At 37.9% G+C, this 22,179-nt stretch overlaps 1 pseudogene; it reads left to right on the top strand.

Annotated features, from left to right (window-relative positions):
• LOC131148037 (tropinone reductase homolog At5g06060-like) overlaps nucleotides 1–9,320 on the top strand; it is a 47,400-nt pseudogene extending 38,080 nt beyond the window's left edge.
• Nucleotides 9,321–22,179: the final 12,859 nt, after the last annotated feature.

Raw genomic sequence — 22,179 nt, 5'->3', positions numbered from 1 at the left:
AAAAAGAAATATCAGGTTGTTGCCTAGAAACTAATTGCATGAGTGAAAGATTATTGTAAGCAGTTGGTCTTATACGAACTAAACATGCAGCATGAAGAATAGCATGTCCCCAAACAGATAGAGACAATTTAGTTCTCATAATCATAGGTCTATCAATGAGTTGAAGTCTCTTAATAAAAGATTCAGCTAAACCATTTTGTGTATGGGTATGAGCAACATGACATTCAACATTTATTCCAAGTGACATGTAATAGTTATCAAAAGTTTGGGATGTAAATTCTTCAGTATTATCCAAACGAATTGATTTAATTGGATAATCAGGAAAATGAGCTCGTAATCTGATCAGTTGAGATAAAAGTCTAGAAAAAGAAATATTACGAGTAGAAAGCAAAGAAACATGTGCCCATCTAGTAGATGCATCAATTAAAACCATAAAATATCTGAATGGTGCAGATGGTGGATGTATTGGTCCACATTTATCACAATGAATTCTCTGTAAGAAACTAGGAGATTCAAGACTTACTTTTGAAATAAACGGTTTGACAATTAATTTCCCTTGAGAGCAGACAATACATATGAAATTACTAGATAAAAGAATCTTCTGGTTCTTTAGTGGATGACCATATGAATTCTCAATGATTATTCGCATCATTACATCTCTAGGATGTCCAAGACGATCATGCCAAAGTATATATAACTTTGGATGACTGCACTTCTGGTGCAAGACATTATATGATTCTACTACTTTAATCATTGTATAATATAGTCTAGAAGATAAAGTTGGCAGTTTTTCTAAACTTTGTTTCTTTCCAGAAACAATAGAAGTAATATAAAAAAAATTCTTTACTGTCTTCATTTGTAGTTTCAATATGATATCGATTGAGTCTTAGATCTTTAAAGCTTGACAAATTTCTTTTGGATTTGTTAGAATATAAAGTTTCATCAATTTGTAATAAAGTACCATTGGGTAACTTTATATTAACTCTTTCGGAACCTTCAATTGAATTTATAGACCCAAATATTGTATTAACATTCGTTGAAGATATATTGAAATGATGGAAATATTTTCTATCTCGAATAATTGTGTGTGTTGTAGCACTATCAGCTAAACAAACTTCTTCCATAGACATCTTAGACTCGCTCAAAGCTTTAGGAAAATCCACACTAGAATACATATTTTAAAAACCCATTATTGATCATACGGTAATAAATTCAAACATAATATTGCTTACTTTAAACTATTACATCATTGTTTTCATCTTGATTTATGAGAAAATTAGCAACATCAAGATATATAGAGTTTGATGGTTCAACATTAAAATATATTGGAACAACATTATTGACAAAATTTGTTTCAACTTTTTTACTCTTTTCCTTTTTCTTTTATAGATGCTTGGTATAGATCTACCAAGTGTCTGGGCGTACGACAGGTACACGCCCAATGACCTTTTCCTCCGCATCTATAACGCTCAGTTTCATGATGTCTGGGTCGTTGATTATGGTCATTAACCCGCTTTTGGGGGTCATTCCTCTTTTGGGGGTTATCCCTCTTTTGGGGAATTTTTTACCTCACGTCGATGTCGGTGATTATTTCAACCATGATCATGACCATACCTACGCCCTCGTCCTCGACCACGAGATGTGTTTACATTCACTTTAGGGATTGGGGTCGAACCAATTGGACGATTTTGGTGATTTCTCATCAAAAGTTTGTTATTTTGTTCAGCGACAAGAAGACATGATATAAGTTCGGAAAATTTAGTAAATTTCTTCTCCCTATATTGTTGCTGCAGGAACACATTAGTGGGATGAAAAGTAGTAAAAGTTTTTTTTAATATGTCTTTATCAGCAATATTTTCTCCACATAAATTTAGCTTTGAGCTAATTTTATGTAGAGTTGAGTTATATTCGTTGACTATTTTAAAATCTTGCAACCTTATGTGCAACCATTCATATCGAACTTTTGGTAAAATCATTATTTTTTTATGGTCAAACTTATCCTTTAAATTTCTCTATAGGGCAAGCGGGTCTTTAATAGTAAGGTATTCCGTTTTTAACTCTTCCTCTAAATGCTGTCGAATAAAGATCATGACTTTTGTGCGATCTTACAGGGATGCGGTATTTCCGTCTAAAATTGTATTTCCTAAGTTCATTGCATTTAGATGTATTTCTACATCAAGAATCCATGACAGATAGTTGTTGCCTTTGAGATTAAGGGGAACAAACTCAACTTTGTTTAGACTTGACATATGAATAAATTAACAGTAATAAAGTAATTTAAAAAATCGAAATGTAAAACTAAAATAAAATTGAGATAATATAAAATTTCCACCCTTCCAAGGTTACTTAAATATGTTTCTTCAGGAACATTATTTTATTTTCCCCAATTTGTGCTCTTCATGAGTATGATTCCAATTTACAATATTAAATTGGGTACCACTTCTTCGGGAGGTTAAATATAACGTCTTTTCGGAAAATTAAAAATATACTCTTTTCAAGAGGTAAATATTTGCTATCCCTTCTGGAGAATAGATAAATCGCCTCGCCTCTTTAGGAGGCTTATCTCCTCGGAAGATTAAATATATATAGCCTCTTTAGGAGGACTATTTTACCATCTCTTCTAAAAATTGGTAATTTTTAAATTTTAAATATATATATATATATATATATATATATATATATATATATAGGTGGTATAGAAATAAAACCAGCCATTAAAACTGTATTAATAAACAGAAATAAAACCATTCATTAAGGCGGTATATATATATATATATATATATATGTCAATTGGTTAGAAAACTAAATAAATATGTCAGTAGGTTAGAGACTCGTGTTGATAATGTGTTATAAAAGATGCAAATAATCAACAGTAAAATAGATATATATATATATATATATATATATGTCAATTGGTCAGAAAACTAAATAAATATTTCAGTAGGTTAGAGACTCGTGTTGATAATGTGTTATAAAAGATGCAGATAATCAACTATAAAATAGATATATATATATATATATATATATATATATATATATATCTGTCAATTGGTTAGAAAACTAAATAAATGTTTCAGTAGGTTAGAGACTCGTGTTGATAATGTGTTATAAAAGATGTAGATAATCAACAGTAAAATATATATATATATATATATATATATATGTCAATTGGTTAGAAAACTAAGTAAATATTTCAGTAGATTAGAGACTCGTGTTGATAATGTGTTATAAAATATATAAATAATCAACAATAAAATAAATAGAGACAAGACCGAATTTTAGGTTGGATATACCTACTCCACAGACGGATGGGATCGAAACTTCACTATGTAAAGAGGAATTATAATATATATCTGGTTTTATACAAATATCCTACTTTCTTACCTCCTACAAAATATTTCACTCTTCTTTTGCTTCTTTCTTCTTTCAGTTTCTCGTCCGTTTTTCCTTCTGCACTGCGCTGCAATTTCTTCTTCTTCTTCTTTCTTTTATAGCCGAATGAAGGATGAGTGAGCAAGTTTCATTTTCTTTTACTCACAGAAAAGGCATCCTGGGGGACATCCATTAATGTCATGGGTCCCCCATACATTTTATAAGAATCTGCTATATTTTATTTTTGTGGGAGATCCAACACCACCCCTCTAGTGTAAGTAGCTTTAACAATGAAATGTTTGTTTTTCTTGCTGCTAGGCTGTGCCGTTGGGACTCTTCCAATGTCCTAACTGCTGATTCCTAAAATTTAAGCAGGCTGTGCCGTTGGGACTCTTCCAATGTCCTAACTGCTGATTCCTAAAATTTAAGCTCATGTGCACTAAGGGTAGAATTTTGTATCCAAATTTTTTATAATAGAATTAAAAAAAATTCTTTGTTTACTTTAGTTTATGATATGCTTCTTGTGGCTGAAAATTTTAATTTGTATATTCATTGAAGGAATTTTTTGAGGCATAAAGTCAGCTTATATTACCAGTAATTTACTAATGCATGCAGTTGAAATTTATCATTTTTATATTCGAGATAGAAGTAATCTTGGCTGAATGAACATTAACTAATAGTATTACATCACCAAGCTCACAAATATGAATGCAATTTTTATTTTATTTTTTTGGGCATCTGTTAACATCTCGGTTAAATTCCATTAGGTTACCTTAGAATTGTTTTTCCTTTCAACTTAACAAGAGCGCTGTCAATTATGTTTGGATATGCAGATAAACAATGTTGGGACAAATAGACCGAAACCAATGGTCGAATTCATGGCTGAAGAAGTTTCTACTCTCGTGTCGACCAATTTTGAATCTTCTTTCCATATGTGCCAACTTGCATATCCTTTTCTGAAAGCATCAGGCATGGGAAGTGTTGCGTGTAATTCCAGCTGATTGCTAATTCTATTTTCAGATTTTGATTAATTCCAAATCAGCCCCAATAACACCTAAACATAAACCTGTTTATTTTGACGCGTCTGTGCTAAGCCTGATCAAGAAAAATGTATGTTCACCAAATAATATATAACAACGCATAAACATGTCACAAGCACAATCCACAAGAACACATTTACGTGGTTCGGCCCAAAACTTGGCCTACATCCACGGCAGAAACTCACCTCCAGAGATACTATATAAAACCGGTGAAAATAAATACAAGTACACACTGATTTACCCTTTCTTGTCTTACCGATTTCTTCTGAAAATCAGCCCAAGAACAACCCAAGAAATCTACCCTTCGCACCTGCGAATAACCCTAGGTTTCTTCCTATTATTCTCCCTAATTTCCCTACAAGAAACCCCTCCCAAGAAACTAAATCTACATGTGTCTTTACCTTCCCTTACCAGTGCGTGAATCTCCACTGGAGATTGGAGATACCCAGCGCCGCACCTCCTCCTGCCGGCTCCTTCTCCCGTGCGGCCTCACTCTCCCGCGCGGTTGCTGAAGGCTTTCAGTTCTGCAGGTGCTCTCTCGGCTGGGAAGACTCCTGCTGCTGGGAAGAACTCGCGGCTGGGAAAAGGAGAACACCTCTCCTCTCGGTTTTGAAGCTGCAAACAGGAAATCTTTAATTTCCTCCTTCTGCGCTGCTGCAAATAAACTGAAGCCCCCTTGTGCTGCTATTTTTTCTTGAAGCTGCGAAGACGCCTCCCTAGATCCAGCGCTCCTGCTCCCTCATCTCTCTTCTCCCGCCCCCTGTTGTGGTTTTTTATTCATTTACAATTAATGTCAGGAAATTACATCACTGCCCCTATAACAAAAGTAAACAAAAAACAGCCGTTGGATTTGGGTAAAGAAATGAACAGCCTGGATTCTGTTTCAAGCCTTGACACTCCAACAATTCTCCACCTTGGCAAGCTTGTAACCCTTGCACCTCCTTAGCATCTCCCATGGCGATTCCTGCAAAACAAAATACTAACAGCTTCCAAGGTTAACCAAGTTCGAACAATGTTCAAACTTGGATTTAGGTACTGCTTTAGTCATCATATCCGAAGGATTGTCTTCCGTTGGAATTTTTCTTACTTCTATTTCTCCACTAGAAATAATATCTCTCACAAAATGCAACCTAACATCTATATGTTTGGACCTATCATGATAAACATGATTCCTAGCCAAATGAATAGTGCTTTGATTGTCACAATAAATTGTAACGGCTCCACTATACATTCCTAAGTCTAGGCATAGTCCTTTTATCCATATAGCCTCCTTAAAGGCTTCAGTCATGGCAATATATTCAGCCTCCGTGGTAGACAAGGCTACCACCGACTGCATGTGAGATTTCCAACTAATAGCACTACCTAAAAAACAAAAGACCATACCAGACAAAGATTTCCTAGTATCTAGATTTCCAGCATAGTCAGAATCTACATATCCTTTTAACCCTATTTCACAATGCATATCCTTTTTACCAAATATTAATCCTTGCTGTTTTGTTCCAGACAAGTATTGAAAAATTTGTTTCAAAGCATGCCAATGTGGTTTTCCAGGTTTGCTCATAAATCTACTCACTTGACTTACAGCATAAGATAGATCAGGTCTAGAACATACCATAGCATACATTACACTACCAACCATACTAGCATAAGGTATTCTATTCATAAACAGTGATTCATCTTCAGTTTCAGGAGACTGTTTGCTAGACAACTTAACATGCTATGCAATAGGAATAGAAGTAGATTTAACATGACTCATTCCAAATCTTTTTAACACTTTTGAAATATAAGACTTTTGGGACAAATAGAGAAGCTTTTTATTCCTTTCTCTAGTTATTTCCATACCAAGTATTCTTTTAACAGGTCCTAAGTCTTTCATTTCAAATTCAGATTTGAGCATACACTTAACTTGATTTAACATATCCATGTCTTGACAAGCAACCAACATGTCATCAACATATAATAGCAAATATATATGACATTTATCACATGGTTTAAAATAAACACAACCATCATAATTGCTCCTACAGAAATCATTTTGAAGCATGTAAGAATCAAATCGTTTATACCATTGTCTAGGTGACTGTTTCAACCCATATAAAGATTTCTTTAATAAACATACATGATTTTTATTCACTTCCGTATCAAAGCCCTCAGGAGGTTGCATATAAATTATTTCTTCCAAAGTACCATGCAAGAAAGCAGTTTTAACATCAAGTTGTTCCAAATGCAAGTCATGTACAGCAACAAAGGATAATAGAACTATGCCTCACAACAGGGGAAAATATTTCATTATAGTCTACCCCTTCCCTTTGAGTAAATCCCTTAGCCACTAACCTAGCTTTATACCTAGGTGGTTCAACTCCAGGGATTCCCTCTTTCCTCTTAAAGATCCACTTGGATCCTATGAGTTTTTGTTTTTCTGGTCTAGATACCATCACCCATGTCTCATTCTTGTTTAGAGACTCCATTTCTTCTTGCATTGCAAGAATCCATTTTTCAGCCTCTTTACTATCCATGGCCTCTCTAAAAGTCCTAGGCTCCACCTCAATTTCTGTTTCAGCAACAGAAAGAGCAAACGCTATCATATCAGCTTCCCCATACCTTTGAGGAGGTCTTATGACCCTCCTCTCCCTATCCCGTGCTAGAAGGTAAGTTTTACTTAAATCAGAGGTTTCCGTTTCTGAGTTTTGCTCCTCAAAAACTGCAGCATCTGTTTCTAAATGGCTATGTGAAGTGGAGGGTTGCTCCACCTCAAGCTGCGGGTCACTGGTATCAGAGTGTCTAACAGTCTGAATGTATGTAATCAAGAGTCTAATTTTGTGGTGTGAGTGGACTTCTTAAAACTAACCCTAGTGGACTTACACAAGACACACTCCTCACAGAATGACAATTCCTCAAGTTTCCTATCTCCAAGGAGCCCCTGTTTCTCCAGCTCCTTTAGGCCCTGTAGGCTAACATGTCCTAGCCTACTATGCCACAAGGAAACCTAATTTTCTACCCTGTGATTGATAGGTGAAGCCTCACCCATCACTGTCTTTCCTACCAAGGTATACAACCCATTCTTTAGCACCCCTTTCATCACTACCAGTGAACCTCTACAAACTCTTAGGCTACCTCCTTCAGACTTAAACGTGTACCCTGTCTTATCTAAGATACCAAGAGAAATCAAATTTCTCTTCAGCTCAGGTATGTACCTCACATCTCTTAGCACTCTCTCCATCCCATCATGCATTAAAAGTCTCACAGTCCCTATACCCTGTATTTTACATGACTTATTGTTTCCTAGGATAACATGACCTCCTTCTAAGCATGCAAAGGACTCAAACCAGTTTTTCAATGGACACATGTGGAAGGAACAACCTGAATCTAATATCCATTCTTTTCCCGAATCTCTATCAGAGACATTCAACACTTCCGCACTATCATACCCATCTAAAACTACAGCTGCCTTACCCTTTGATTCAGAGGTGGTGACATTTGCACCATTTTTCCTCTCAGGGCAATCCCTCCTAAAATGTCCTTCCTTGTGACATGCATAACACTTTAGTGCCTTGCTCTTAGATTTTGATCTAGACCTCTTGTCTTTTCCTTTCTCGTTCCTCTTTTCAGACCTACCTCTCACATTTAACCCTGCCCCTGACTCTAATTTAGACTCAAACTTAGTGTGCAATTCCCTAGAGTGCAAAACGGCTTGCACATCTTCTAAAGTCAGCCTCTCTCTCCCATACATCATAGTTTCTTTAATATGGTCATATGTGGAATCAAGAGAACTCAATAAAAGAATTGCCTGGTCTTCTTCATCTATACTAATATCAATATTAGCAAGATCCAAAAGAATTTTATTAAATTCATCTAAATGTTCATCAATCGATGTTCCAGGGGTCATTCTAAAGGTGTAGAGTCTAGTCTTCTTATGGAGTCTATTTGCTAGGGATTTTGTCATGTACAAACTCTCTAGTTTTGACCACACTCCAGCTGCCGTATCCTCATTAGCAACTTCCCTAAGCACTTTGTCTCCTAAGGACAAGATAATGGCACTATGTGCCTTTTGAAGAATTTCGGGCTTCATTTTTTCGGTGGAGGGAAAATCTTGTTTCCCCTCTTGTGAAGTGGATGCTCCCTTCTTTTCTCCAAGAAGAGCCTCCTCAAGCCCCTGCTGTATCAAGATGGCACACATCTTAATCCTCCACAAACCAAAGTCATTCTTACCGGTGAATTTTTCTATTTCAAACCTAGCGGACCCCATCACATAGTCAGGCTCTGATACCACTTGTTTAGGTGTTATTGGGGCTGATTTGGAATTAATCAAAATCTGAAAATAGAATTAGCAATCAGCTGGAATTACACGCAACAGGAAGTGTTGTATTCACCTCCTCAGTCTCTGGTTTCGTGTCATTGAAGTCTGTGTCTGTTTATGGAGCAACTAAAGGTAATTAGAAATTTTGCTGTTCATTGCTTGTGTGTACAGTTTGTAGGCTTGAAGAGTTTGACACTAAAAGGTCCTGATTTCTTTTTAGGAGCAATTAACCAACTTACAAAAAAGTTGGCATGTGAATGGGCCGAAGACAATATCAGGAGTAATGCTGTTGCACCATGGTACATCAAAACCTCAATGGCGGAGCAGGTAATTTAATTTTAAATTTTGATTCTTATTTTGATTATTGGTTTAAGCATACTGCATGATTCTCATCTCTTTCTTTTTGATCTTGATCTACCAGGTGCTCAGCAACAAAAAGTATCTGGATGAGGTATTTCCACGAACCCCGTCTTCGGCGGCTTGGAGATCTGAAGGAGGTCTCATCCCTGGTGGCATTCCTTTGTTTTCCTGCATCATCGGACATCACCGGCCAGATTATTTGCATCGACGGTGGGATGTCTGTGAACGGCTTCTACCCAGCAAATGACTAGCAGCTCGGGCATGTCCTTTTCTCGATTCTTGTTTCCTTCTTTTTTGGGTGTGATTTGTCGTAAGAGTTTGGTGTACTCTCTATTAGAGTTGTTAATTTGTTAATTATTAGTTTAGTTGTTAATTTGTTAGTTGTTAGTTTAGTTATTAATTCAGTTGTATTTTTTATTTTATATACTAGTATAAATACCACTATAAAGATAACATTTTGTAATTAATTTCGGAATAATACAATTTTATTTATTTTAATATGGTATCAGAGAAATTTTCGCTACTGCTCTCTGTAATTCTCTCTTTGCGCGTTTCGGTGACGGTGTCTGGTTTTCCGGTGGCTGGTTTGGTCAACTTTCGACGGCGCTTCTATGCAAAAAGAATGCACGATCAGGCGCTTTGTTACAAGACATCTCAACTTTTCAGTATTATGGAGTTTGGATCTGACGGCGAGGGCCATGGCACCATTGCCGACCGAATAGACTGGTGAATCCATCCATGGGGACTCGCAACGATCTCTCCCGACGCCATTCCTCACCAAAACTTATCAACTTGTAGATGATCCTTCCTTCGATGACCTGATCTCCTGGAACGAAGATGAATCTACCTTCATAGTCTGGCGATCTACTGAGTTTGCTCGGGATTTGCTTACCAAATACTTCAAGCACAACAACTTATCGAGCTTGATCCGTCCGAGCGCACTTCTCCCCGCTGTTTGTCGATCGTTCTTTGTAGATCTATTTTTCGTTTCTTCTTTTGATGCTTTTTCGTCTCTAAATCCTGTTGGATCATTGAATCTTGGAGCGCGACTCGCTTCTCTCCGAAGCTGTAAGAACCCAAACCGTGATAATTTGGTTTAAATAAATAAGAGATGGGCAAAATGGGAATTTGGCAGAATTCGTCGAAGAAGCCTATATAATTCTTGTCGACAAAATTCAGACACTCGTCGACAAGGAGAAACCGAGGAGTCTCGGAAAAACCAGAGAAGCCAGATTCGTCAATGAGGCCACCGATTCGTCGACGAGAACACCATTTCGTCGACAAATTGGGTCGGGTTAAAGGGCCTATAAATAGAATATTCTTTACTCCAAAGCTAAGAAACTTCAATTCTCTCTCTCTAGAACTCTCCCTACTATCTCTAGATTTCCTCCCGATCGTTAATGGAATCGGAAATCTGAAGTTACCACGAGGATCATGGAAGGATTCTCTACAACTTCTACGGATCGGAATCTTGATTTGGAGATTTTCGGGTTTGTGCGTAAAATCGAGGTAAGACTCGATTTTCATTTCTGATCCAGTAGTTTTGTAGGTAACTGTTTTGTGAGCATATTATGTACTGTGATTTGTAGGTTTTGGAACTCAGTTCGCTGTTTAGGGGTCTTGGAGTTTGGGATTTGTTATTCGGGAAAAAGATAAGGGGAACTATGTTTATATTAGTTATTTTTGAAATCGAACTCGGTGGAACTATGGTCCACGGTCCTGTGTGTGTTTTGGCTACTTATTTGGGAGGATCTAAAGGGGAAAACTATGGATTTTTCATTATTACAGTTTTGGGAAAAGAGGGCGACGGGCTGCATCCCTGGTTTTGTTGAAAACCGAGTGTATGTGTGATTTATACTGTGATATTGGGATGACCGTGCCTTGACTTATTTAAACTGTATTTTTTTGAAAAACCATGATTTAGATTACCAAATAGGTGTAGTTTGTTTGGTTATATGAGCATGCATGTGTGTGTGTGATATGTTAAATGGCTAGTAGGAATGGGGTTCCGAATTGTCCAGGTACTGAGAGTGTTCGGCTCTATATCCGAGGGTGTGAGCCTATATCGGCAGATCAGGCTGAACAGTGTGGATCCACCAGTTATGCTCCGGTATGATGCCATAGGAGTCGGGGACTAGCCATGTGCCGGTGGCTCCGTGCTTCGCGGGTTGGCTACGGGTCAACGCCGGATTGTCGCGGACCGGCTTCGGGCCGAAGGGTGTGACGACACCAAGATTATTGATCATGTGTATGTGTATAAGTTTGTGTATGCACTGTGGAAATTAGTACTGTAATGCATTTAACTGCGTGTATGTTGTATCATTATAACACTCAAATGTCACACACCAATATAACATGTGTTATTCCTTATTGAGAGATGTCTCACCCCTACTGTACATATATTTTTACAGGTTCTTCAAGTAACCGGAACTGGCATCCTGGTATAGGGAGCATAGTGGCGGGTGTACTGCGTTTAGCACTTGGGTAAGTGTTAGGACTGTAATGTTAGTGGGTTGCCATTTTGAGATGTATTGGGCACCCATTTGTACGTTTTGATAAAGCCATGTTCTGCTCTTATATAGACTCTAGTATGATACTGCATATGTTGTTATAGAATGACCTTTTTCCGCTGCATATATGTTTGTGATCAGATATGTTTAGGGTGCCTGGGAACCCCACGAGGTCGGACCCTCATCCATTGTACTGTAGTTTTAGATGTTTTATCAAATACAGGGACATGTCAGATTACATTTTCACCCTTAGGGTCCCATTTCGCGGTTCGGGGCGTGACAGCTTGGTATTAGAGCTAACCAGGTTACTAGATCTTGTAGACTTGGTTAGGCTTAGTTGTGAGTACATACCAGAGTATAAGATGTGGATATGGGTAGAGTTGGTTGAGGGTTGTTCAGTTGCTGGATCGGGATTTGTCAACCGTATTCCGTGTTTTTCCTGGAATGACGATTTCAGTAAAAGTAGGGCAGATCATTGATGACTTTTGTGTCGGTGTGATAGGACAGACCTAGACCTGGCAGGGAGTAGTTAACACGATTAGTGTAGATTATTGTGTTAACTGTATGTGTTGTAGGGATACAGATAGATTCCTATTGTGCTGTAGAATGGAGCTCAAGGATAATAACTTGGGAAGTGGCTCCGAGGAGACTGCGAGTGATGAGTCTCCTTCTGTGCCTCGAGGTTTGACGAGGCAGGTGTTACGGGAGATCGAGCGAAGTGTGAGGAGACGCGAGTGCTCTCCTACTACTGCGGGGTGCACCATTGAGAGGTTCACACGCATGCATCCTCCGACGTTCTCTGGAGGACCTGACCCGACGATAGCAGAGGATTGGGTGGAGAAGACTGAGAGGATCTTGGAGGTCCTGCCCTGCACGGATAGGCAGCGAGTCCTTTATGCCATGTTCTAGCTGTCTGGGGAGGCGGGTCGATGGTGAACTGCGGTGAGTATGCTGGAGAAGTAGAGAGCCGGTCCTAAGGAGATGATGTGGAGCCGTTTTAAGGAGGTGTTCTTTGACAAATACTTCCCGGCTTTAGTGCGTGATGTGAAGGCAGATGAGTTTTCTACGCTGACTTTGGGGAGTTTGGCGGTGCAGGAGTATGCGGCTCGGTACATAGAGTTGTCCCGCTTTGCACCATGAATGATCTCAAGCGAGTATGAGAACACTCAGAGGTTTGAAAAGGGTTTGAGGAAGGATATTCGCAGACTGGTGGGTATGCTTCAGATCCGCGAGTTCTCGGTGTTAGTGGATAAGGTTACGGTGATTGAGACTAGTATTCGAGAGGACGAGGTGGATTAGGAATCGAGGAAGAGGACAATACCTTTTGGTTCTCAGAGAGGATCTCGTCAGGGATCATGGAAGAAGAGGAATAAGGGCTCGGGCTACCGCTAGAATACCGAGCACCAAGATTCTCAAGGGAGCCAGACTAGTGGTCGTTGTACCAAGTGCTTCAGATGGCACAAGGGTGAGTGTCGATCTTTTGATGGTAACTACTATAACTGTGGTCGATCTGGTCACATGGCTCGTGATTGTCATGCACCGAGGCAAGAGGTGCCTACAGTTAGTGGGGACCGAGGGAGCAATTAGATACCTTGGGGAACCATTCAGATGAATATAGCTCCGGCCAGAGTATACTCTCTTACTTCAGCGGACGCTAAACATGCAGGTAACGTGGTGACATGTACCTTATTATTGCTTTTAAATAAGGCTTCGGTTTTGTTTGATTCAGGTGCAACCCATTCCTTTGTGTCTATGAATTTTGTTGCATGATGTGGGGTTGAGACCTGAGTCATGAATGAGGTGTTATCTGTTACTACACCATCTGGGAGTGTATTTTTCTGTAGGAAGATGTTGGTAGACTGCCCAGTTGAAATTCAAAGGAAGCTGCTACCGGCGAATCTTGTGGTATATAACATGTTGGGGTTCGCTGTCATTCTGGGGATGGATTGGTTGTTCTCCAATTATGCTGTGATCGACTGTCGTAAGAAGGTGGTAGTTTTCAGACATTCTAAGAGCAGGAGTACGAATTCGTGGGATCGTGTATGCGTCCAGTGCCACAGATTCTGTTGGCACTACAGGCGACGAAGTTACTCTTGGACGGATGTCAGGGGTACCTAGCTTGTGTGCAGGAACCGCCGCGGGATGAGTTGAGACCCGAGGATATTCAGGTAGTCAGCGAGTTCTCGGATGTATTTCTAGATGATTTACTTGGTTTACCTCCAGATCGTGAGGTGGAGTTTGCAATAGAGTTGCTGCCCGGTAAGGCACCGATCTCTAAAGATTCCTACCAGATGGCTCCAGCGAAACTTCGGGAGTTAAAGGAGCAGTTGTAGGAATTACTGGATAGGGGATTCATTCGACCTAGTGTTTTGCCCTGGGGAGCTCCAATATTGTTTGTGAAGAAGAAGGACGGGTCAATGCGGATGTGCATTGATTACTGTGAGATTAACAAGGTAACTGTGAAGAATTACTATCCTTTACCTTGTATAAATGATCTCTTTGACCAGTTATAAGGGACACGGGTCTTTTCAAAGATCAACTTGCGGTTAGGATATCATCAGGTGAGGGTTAGAGCGAAGGATGTAGCGAAGACTGCTTTTCGAACCAGATATGGCCACTATGAGTTCTTAGTCATGCCTTTTGGGTTGACAAATGCTCTGGCAGTGTTCATGGATATGATAAATAGGGTTTTCCATGAGTACCTGGATCGGTTCATAGTGGTATTTATTGACGACATACTGGTATACTCGAGGAGTACGGAAGAACACGTGGAACATTTGAAGTTAGTATTACAAATTCTGTGGGAAAAGAAGTTGTATGCTAAATTGAAGAAATGTGAATTTTGGTTGAGTCAGATTGCGTTCTTAGGCCATGTGGTTACTAAGGATGGTATATTGGTTGATCCTAGCAAGATTGAAACTGTGGTCGACTAGGTAAGACCGAAGAATGTGCAGGAGGTTCAAAGTTTTCTAGGACTGGCGGGTTACTATCGTCGGTTCGTAGAGGGCTTCTCTAAACTATCTGGGCCTCTGACACGATTGACCAGGAAAGGAGTGCAATTTGAGTGGACCAGTGATTGCGAGCAGTGCTTTCAAGAGTTAAAGCACCAGCTGGTTACTACTCTAGTGTTGACCATTCCTTCGGGGGATGGTGGATTGGTGATTTATAGCGAAGCGTCTCTCAAAGGTCTGGGATGTGTGCTTATCCAGTAGGGTAAGGTGGTAGTATATGCCCCTCGGCAATTGAAGGAATATAAGAAGAATTACCCTACGCATGATCTGGAATTGGCTGTTGTGGTATATGTATTGAAGATCTGGCGACACTATCTGTACGGGATGCAGTGTGAGATCTTCACAGACCATAAGAGCCTCAAGTATTCCTTCACGCAGAAGGAGTTGAACATGAGGCAGAGGCGGTGGCTAGAGTTGATTAAGTACTACGATTGCACGATCAGTTATCACCCGGGAAAGACTAATGTAGTAGCTGAAGCATTGACTCAAAAGTTAGGGCCTACGGCTATATCTACGGTTGTAACTCAGTGTCACATCAGACGGGATTTGGAAAGCTCAGGTATAGAGTTAGTGGTTGGTGATCATCAGGCATTTCTTGCTCGTTTGGTGGTCCAACCGACCTTGTTTGAGCATATAAAAGCTGCGCAGGCTAGTGATGCAGAGTTGGCAGAGGTTATAAAAAAGGTACAGCTGGGACTGGCTACAGAGTTTAACATCTCTGAGGGAGGTGTGCTCAGGTTTGGGACCAGGCTATGTGTTCCAAATGATGATGAGATCAGAAGGACGATTCTAGAGGAGGTGCACCGTTCTATGTATACGGTACATCCTGGTGGTACAAAGATGTATCGAGATTTGCGCGAGACCTTCTGGTGGTCAGGTATGAAGAGGCAGATTGCTCAGTTCGTGGAGCAGTGTCTGACGTGTTAGCAAGTGAAAGCTGAACATCAGAGACTGGCAGGGCCATTGCAGCCTTTGCCTATTCCGATGTGGAAATAGGAGCATATTTCCATGGATTTTGTGACCGGATTGTCACCAGCGCTTCACGGGCAGAATGCTATTTGGGTAATCGTGAATAGATTGACGAAATTTGCTCATTTCATATCGATGAAAGTTGGTTATCCTTTAAGTAGGCTAGCATATTTATATGTGCATGAGATTGTGAGAATGCATGGAGTACCGGTGTTCATTGTGTCAGATTGAAATCCGAGGTTTACTTCTCGATTCTGGATGAGCTTGCAGGAGGCATTGGGTACAAAGCTTACTTTCAGTATAGCGTTTCACCCCTAGACTAATGGACAGTTGGAGAGGACGATACAAATATTGGAAGATATGTTGCGAGCTTGTGTGTTAGATTTCGGTGGTAGCTGGATACAGTTTATGCCACTTGTAGAGTTCGCTTATAACAACAGCTTCCAGTCTAGTATCGAGATGGCACCGTTCGAAGCTTTGTATGGTCGGAGGTGTCGATCTCATATATGTTGGGATGAGGTTGGTGAACGTCAGGTGTTAGGACCTGAACTTGTGCAGCAGGCATCTGAGAAGGTGGGTTTAATCCGGGAGAGGATTAGATTAGCTCAGAGTCGGTCAAAGAGTTATGCAGATGTTCACCGCCGTGAGCTAGAGTTCGAAGTGGGAGGTAAGGTATTTCTGCGTATCGCTTCGATGAAAAGGATGATGAGATTTGGGAGGAAGGAAAAGTTGAGCCCGAGGTATATCGGACCATTAGAGGTACTTGAGCAAGTGGGTCCGGTAGCCTACAGAGTTGCATTACCTCCAGCACTTTCGAGGGTCCATGATGTGTTTAACGTATGCATGTTGATGAGGTACGTATTGGATCCTTCACATGTTATTAGTTATGATGAGTTGGAAATTGGGGATACCTTAGCGTATAAGGAGATACCTGTTCAGGTTCTGGACCGTAAAGTTCAGAAGCTTCATACCAAAGAGATATCATTAGTGAAAGTATTGTGGCGAAACCACGAGGTTGAGGAAGCTTCTTGGGAACTGGAAACGGAAATATGCCGGAGGTATCCACAGTTGCTTTGAGCACTTGTACATGATCCTACTATGGGTTGGGATAGGTGGTTAGTCGTCGAGAGTGTGTGTATATTGTGAACTCTTGAGACAATTGTATATGTAACCACGGTATTCCTCCGCCATAAGTGAAGGTATGTATGTGTAGGTGTATGATGGGGCTGCGCTGTAGTGGTTGCCTGTTTTTCTCTAGAGTGGTATATATGTGACAGTTTTGTAGTCTGTGAATGAGAGATAGCAAATTTCGAGGACAAAATTTTTATAAGGAGGGGAGGTTGTAAGAACCCGAACCATGATAATTGGGTTTAAATAAATAAGAGAGGGGCAAAATAGGAATTTGGCATAATTCGTCGACGAAGCTAGAATTCGTCGACGAAGCCTATGTAATTCTCGTCGATGAAATTCAGAGACTCGTCGACAAAGAGAAACTGAGGAGTCTCGAAAAAATCGGAGAAGCCAAATTCGTCAACGAGGCCACCAATTTGTCGACGAAGTCAATGAAAGATTTGTCGACGAGAACACCATTTTGTCGACGAATTAGGCCGGGTCAAAGGGCCTATAAATAGAATATTCTTTACTTCAAAGCTAAGAAACTTCAATTCTCTCTCTCTCTCTCTCTAGAACTCTCCCTACTCTCTCTCTCTAGATTTCTTCGCCAATCGTTGATGGAATCGAAAATCTGAAGTTACTACGAAGATCGTGGAAGGATTCTCTACAACTTCTACATATCGGAATCTCGATTTGGAGATTTTTGGGTTTCAGCATAAAATTGAGGTAAGACTCAGTTTTCATTTTTGATCCGGTAGTTTTGTAGGTAACTGTCTTGTGAGCATATTCTGTATTGTGATTTGTAGGTTTTGGAACTCGGTTCGCTGTTTAGGGGACTTGGAGTTCGAGATTTCTTATTCGGGGAAAAGGTAAGGGGAACTACGTTTATATTGGTTATTTTTGAAATCAGACTCAGTGGAACTGTGGTCCACGATCATGTGTGTGTTTTGGCTACTCATTTGGGGGGAATCTAACAGAAAAAACTATGGGTTTTTCATTGTTACAGTTTTGGGAAAAAGGGAGCGACGGGCTGCATTCCTGGTTTTGTTGAAAATCGAGTATATGTGTGATTTATACTGTGATATTTGGATGGTCGTGCCTTGACTTGTTTAAACTATATTTTTTTGAAAAACCATGATTTAGATTACCAAATGGGTGTGGTTTGTTTGGTTATATGAGCATGCATGTGTGTGTGTGATATGTTAAATGGCTAGTAGGAATGGGGTTCCGAATTGTCCAGGTACTGAAAGTGTCCGGCTCTATATCCGAGGGCGTGAGCCTATACCGACAAATCAGTCTGAAGGGTGTGGATCCACCAGTTATTAGCCGATACGATGCCATGGGAGTTGGGGACTAGCCATGTGCCGATGGCGCCGTGCTTCGCGGGTTAGCTACGGGCCAACGCCGAATTGTTGCGGACCGGCTTCGGGCCAAAGGGTGTGACAACACTAGGATTACTGGTTATGTGTATGTGTATGAGTGCGTGTATGCACTGTGAAAATTAGTATTAGAATGCATTTAACTGCATGTATGCTGTATCATGATAACACTCAAATGCCACACACCAATATAACCTGTGTTCTTCCTTACTGAGAGGTGTCTCACCCCTGCTATACGTACATTTTTTACAGGTCCTTCTAGTGACCGGAACTAGCGTCCTGGTGTAGGGAGCGTAATGGTCGGTGTTCTGCGTTTAGCGCTTAGGTAAATGCTAGGATTGTAATTTTGATGGGTTGCCATTTTAAGATGTGTTTGGGCACCCGTTTATACGTTTTGATAAAGCCATGTTCTGCTCTTGTATAGATTCTAGTATGGTACTGCATATGTGTATATAGATTACCTTTTTCCGCTACGTATATGTTTGTGATTGGATGTGTTTAAGATGCCTGGGAACCCCACGGGGTCGGACCCTCATCCATTGTAGTGTATCTTTAAGTGTTTTATCAGATACATGGACATGTCAGGTTACATTTTCACCCTTGGGTCCCATTTCAGGGTTCGGGGCGTGACAAAAGCTGTCTTAGATCGTCGCAATTCGTATGTGCAAGTCAATGTTCTCCTCTCAGAGCACTGCTCACTGGGCTTCATTGATTGTTCTGGTTTTACGATTCGCTTGCGAATCTTGGCCATTTTTTCGGCGAAACGAGAAAAAAAAATCTGCATTACGTTGATCGCAGATCATTGTTACGAAGTTCGTTCTCTGCAGACTCTTTAACTCTTTCCAGTTTGAAGTTCAGAATCACCCATTTTCATTGCCTCCTGAAAGATCCTCTCGCGAGCATTTTCCACTCTCTCTTAGTTTCAAGAAGTGCTTTCTTTAACTTGTTGAGGAAGCCAACTCGCAAAGCCTTCATGTATCTTTGCCTTCACCACTCGTCTTGGGTCCTCTCGCAACCTTGGGTTTTCCAGCCACTTCTCCGGCTCCGGTGTCCTTGTTTTGGCACCCGTGTTAAAATGTGGCTCGGTATATCTGTTTTCTTTGATTTTTATTTTTTTTCAATTGCAGTGATTGCTAGTCAGGAGCTTCACATTTCAAAGTGACTTCGCTGATCTCCACTCTCATCTCTGGTTTGATTTTCTAGTCCGTGTCGTTGTATCCGTCTCGTCTTCGGCTCACTCGTATTGGGTCTGATCTGCTGGTCAGCCATTCCTGCTCTTGTTATGTCGTGTTTTGTCACTCATTCTCAGAGAAAGTTGATCTCTTAGAGTTTCTTGATTTTGAAGGAAATTTTTATAGGTTTTTCCTTCGTTTTTGGCCATATTTTTTGTCTTCACTTTGCAGCAATTTTCGTCTTCGCCCGCATATCTCGCCTGCTCTATGCATCGACATCCTCTCCTACGAATCATCTTCGTCGTTCCTTCTCTACTGCTGTCATACTTCTCATCAATGAAAGTTTTTTTTTTTTTCACTCCGAGATGGAGATGTTAAATCATTATTCACGATCTCCATCTTGAGGGGGCGTATTACAGTTGTTAATTTGTTAATTGTTAGTTTAGTAATTAATTTAGTTGTACTTTTTATTTTATATACTAATATTAATGCTAGTATAAAACATTTTGTAATTAATTCCGGAATAATAATACAATTTTATTTATTTTAACACTCTCACAAACAAAGTTTTTGTTCCAAATTTATCTTTTTTTTATAAAAAAATATATTAAATAATATCTTTTTTTTAAAAATACTTTCTGGAATAACTTTGATGTTATCTCGCTGATCAATTAGCGAGATTTACTGTGCATGAATAGGGCAACTTTGGACGCGTGACATCGCTGGTTCATCCAACAAGATTTGCTTCGGAATGTTTAAATGATTATGAATCAATAAATGCATGAGTTTGTACGTGAGACATTTTAGGAATGTCATTTAATTTTATTTTTTTTCAATTGGAGTTTACAAATGTAAATGTAAATGTATATGCATATGGAATTTTTTTGTTCTCCTTATTTATTTATTCATTTATTTATTATAATAATAATTACTAATTAAATAATTGAAGGGAAGAATCATTTATTAAAAAAATAAAATTTAACTTACTCAATAAAACTTAATTTAATTAAGAAAAATACGTTTATGATGTTTGAAAATTTTAGTTAACTTTCTACATTTATTTATTGTATGCATAAAATAACAAATTTATCCTTTTATTTAAAAAGAGTGAAAAAGAAAAAAGAAAAGAGTGATCTGGTTGTAAAAAAATTAATTAAGGGTAAAATTATTATTTAATATATTAAAAAAATTAAATGTGAATGGTCAATAATATTATTTTAGAGTGACAATAATATTTCTCTAAAAATTTTGAATCATTATAACTTTCACAATTTTTATTATATTTCTATATTGTTTTGCCTTTCTGCAAAATTATGTTAATATTTGTAAAGTTAAAACAAATTAAAAATGTTCATTTTCATATTTAAATAAAATAATATGATGAAAATAATAAAACTATAAAATACAAACTAAGAATACTAAAACTATTTTAATAATTTTACTTAATTATTATATTTTCAAAATTTCCTTTAGAATAGCAACCTTATTGTACACGACAATTGAAAAATAACAAAAAATATTTTGAAATTGGCTTTTATTTATTTTTTTAAAAAAAAAAATTATGCATATTTTTATTTTAATTATATTTAAATTCATATGATTATATTATTTTGATTTTAATTTAAAAACTTGGTCTACTTAATTATTTTCTCTTTACAATTCTCCATTGAAAATCAAAAAATAAAAATTTTTTGATAAATTAAAGAGTTGTTTGGCTATTTCCATTAAAATATTGTTTCGCCCCGGCTCTTAAATAAAATAAGATTGATTAATTATATTGACATGCTCACAAGAGTATCTTTTGATTTTCTTTGAAAAATTAATGTTACTTGTTTGGAAAATTTAAGAATATATTTAGATTTTATTATTTACATTTGTGGATTATGAGAATGAAATTCCTCGACTCACAACCTCGAACAATTTTGTCTCACACCATTATTTTATATTTTTGGCACTTTAAATAATCATATATGAATTTATATGAATCTAAATACAATACAATTCAATAGAAAATTATATTAAATTTAATTTAAATCCACACAAACTCAAATTTAAGACTCTTCGTTTGTGTTCTCAAATACAAATGTAATCTCAAAATTTTGACAAAATCTCAAAATATTGAATTATTTTTTTTCTTACTTATTGACTGAGTATAAGAAGAGTGTTTGTCGCAAAATCTTAATTATTGGAACAAATGTAAATTTTTTGAAGAAAGGCGGACCAATATAGAAATATAATAAAAATTGTGAAAGTTATAATGATTCAAAATTTTTAGAAAAATATTATTGTCACTCTAAAATAATATTATTGACCGTTCGCATTTAAAATTTTTATATATTAAGTAATAGTTTGACCCTTAATTAATTTTTTACAACCAAACGTTAGATCATTCTTTCTTGTTTTTACTTTTTCTAAATTAAAATGATTTATGCATACAATAAATAAATGTAGAAAGTTAATTAAATTTTTCAAACATCATAAACGTATTTTTCTTAATTAAATTAAGTTTTATTGAGTAAGTTAAAAAATATTTTTTTTAATAAATTATTCTGCCCTTCAGTTATTTAATTAATTTTTATTATAATAAATAAATAAATAAGGAGAACAAAAAAAATTTCATATGTATATACATTTACATTTGTAGACTCTAATTAAATGAAATTTCTAAAATGTCTCACATGCAAACTCATATGCATTTATTGATTTATAATCATTTAAATATTCCAAAGCAGATTTCCTTGAATGAACTAGCGAGATTTGTCAGGCATACAAAGTTGTCTTATTTATTCGTAATAAATCTCGTTACTTAATCAAGCGAGTTATTTAAATTTCGTTGGATCACGAGATTAGTTAGGATTATTTCAAAAAATATTTTTTTAATAAAAAAGTATATTAAATAATACTTTTTTTTAAAAAAAAAAAGATAGTTTGGGAAAAAAACTCCTCGCAAATGTCC

Source organism: Malania oleifera, chromosome 2 (assembly GCF_029873635.1).
Source record: "Malania oleifera isolate guangnan ecotype guangnan chromosome 2, ASM2987363v1, whole genome shotgun sequence".
In the NCBI taxonomy this organism is placed as follows: Eukaryota; Viridiplantae; Streptophyta; class Magnoliopsida; order Santalales; family Ximeniaceae; genus Malania; species Malania oleifera.
This window is presented reverse-complemented; position numbering and strand designations above follow the sequence as displayed.